This window comes from Otolemur garnettii, unplaced genomic scaffold, assembly GCF_000181295.1.
Source record: "Otolemur garnettii isolate 467f Iridium unplaced genomic scaffold, OtoGar3 scaffold00143, whole genome shotgun sequence".
Lineage (NCBI taxonomy): Eukaryota > Metazoa > Chordata > Mammalia > Primates > Galagidae > Otolemur > Otolemur garnettii.
The window spans coordinates 1,993,674-1,996,260 of NW_003852538.1; positions in this window are offsets into that span (position 1 = coordinate 1,993,674).

The following is a 2,587-nucleotide window of genomic DNA, read 5'->3' on the forward strand; positions in this document are numbered from 1 at the left end:
GCCATGGCTTCACTGCTCACAGCAACCTCCAACTCCTGGGCTCAAGCGAGTCTCCTGCCTCAGCCTCCCACGTAGCTGGGACCACAGGCACCCACCACAACGCCCAGCTATTTTTTTTTTTTTGGTTGTAGCCATCATTGTTGTTTGGCAGGCCTGGGCTGGATTCAAACCCACCACCTTAGGTATATGTGGCTGGCGCCTTAGCCTCTTGAGCCACAGGCGCCGAGCCTTAGTGTAGGTTTTTAATGTATGGTTTTTCTTATGTTGAGGTAGTTTTCTTGTATCCACAGTTTGTTAAGTGTACTCTTTTTAATCAGGAAAGGGTATTAATTTGGTTGAACTGCTTTTTCTTCATCAATCAAAATGATCATGTCATTTTTCCTTTATTCTGATAATGTAGTATATTACATTGATTAATTTTTGTGTGTCAAATTATCCTTGCGTTCTAAGAATAAATCTCCTTTGGTCTTGGTGTGTGATCTTTTAAATATGCTGCTGAACTGGTTTGCTAATATTTTGCTTAGGATTTTCAAATGACTATTCATAAGTAATATTGGTCTATAGTTTTAGCGTCTTTGTCTGCCTTTGGTATTGGGTTAATGCTGCCTAATGAGCTTGAAGAGGTTCCCTCCTCTGCGATTCTTTTTTATTTTTTTTAATTATTTTTTATTAAATCATAACTTTGTACATTGATGCATTTATGGTGTTCAGGATACTGCTTCGATATACAATGTGAAATGTTTACAATGAACCAAGTACCACATCTATCACAATTATATTCATTTCTTAATAGTTTTGAAATGTATCATTGCATTATGCACATTAAGTGAGGTCCATCCAAATACCCTCCCTTCTCCCATATCCCATCTCCCCACCCCTCTTTCTTCTCTTCCTTTTTACTTTCTGGACTATAGTTATGTTTTACCATTCATATGATCATTTGGGTGGTTACATATTGATTTCATAGTAGTGTCGAGTACATTGGATACTGTTTTTCCATTCTTGGGATACTTTACTAAGAAGAATATGTTCTAGCTCCATCCAGGTAAACATAAAAGATGTGAAGTCCCCATCTTTTTTATGGCTGCATAGTATTCCATGGTGTACATATACCATGATTTGTTAATCCATTCATGGGTTGATGGGCACTTGGGCTGTTTCCATGTCTTGGTTATTATGAATTGGGCTGCAGTAAACATTCTGGTGCAAATGTCTTTGTTGTAAAATAATTTTTGACCATCTGGGTATATATCTAGTAGAGGAATTGCAGGATCAAATGGTAGGTCTACTTTTAGTTCCTCAAGTGTTCTCCAAACTTCCTTCCAAAAAGGTCATATTAGCTTGTATTCCCACAAGGAGTGTAGAAGCATTCCTTTCTCTCCGCATCTACGCCAACATCTATAGTTTTGGGATTTTGTGATGTGGGTTAATCTTACTGGAGTTAGATGATATCTCAAAGTGGTTTTGATTTGCATTTTCTGATGATTAAGGATGATGAGCATTTTTTCGTGTGTTTATAGGACATGTGCCTGTCTTCATCAGAGAAGTTTCTGTTTAAGTCTCTTGCCCACATAGAAATGGGGCTATTTATTCTTTTCTTATTGAAAAGAATAGTTTGAGTTCTCTGTAGATTCTACTTATCAGACATTTGTCAGAAGCATAACGTGCAAAAATCTTCTCCCATTCTGAAGATTGTCTGTTTGCGTTATTTATTGTGGTCTTGGCTGTGCAAAAGCTTTTTAGTTTGATCAGACCCCAGTAATGTATTTTTGGTGTTGCTTCAATTGCCCGGGGGGTTCTCCTCATAAAATATTCTCCCATACCAATGTCTTCAAGTGTTTTCCCTGCACTCTCTTCTAGTATTTTTATAGTTTTATGTCTTACATTTAAATCTTTTATCCAGTGAGAATCAATTTTTGTTAATGGTGAAAGGTGGGGGTCTAGTTTCAGTCTTCTACAGGTTGCCAGACAGTTCATCCCACACCGTTTGTTAAATAGGGAGTCTTTTCCCCACTGAATATTTTTGATAGGCTTGTTGAAGATGAAATGACGATAAGTAGTTGGGTTCATCTCTTGATTCTCTATTCTGTTCCATAAATCTACCGCTCTATTTTTGTGCCAGTACCAAGCTATTTTGATCACTATAGATTTATAGTATAGCCTGAAGTCTGGTAATGTGATGCCTCCTAATTTGTTCTTATTTCTGAGTAATGTACTTGCTATTCAAGGTTTTTTCTGATTCTATATAAAACAAAGTACTATTTTTTTCAAGTTCTTTAAGGAATGACAGTGGTGCTTTAATAGGGATTGCATTAAATCTGTAGATTGCTTTGGGTAGTATGGACATCTTAACAATGTAGATTCTTCCCAGCCATAAACATGGTATGTTTTTCCATTTTTTAACGTCTTCAGTTATTTCTTTTCTCAGAGTTTCATAGTTCTCTTTATAGAGATCTTTCATGTCCTTTGTTAGGGAAATTCCCAGATATTTCATCTTCTTTGGCACTATTCTAAAAGGAATAGAGTCCTTGATTGTTTTTTCAGCTTGACTATTGTTGGCATATATAAAAGCTACTGACTTGTAAGA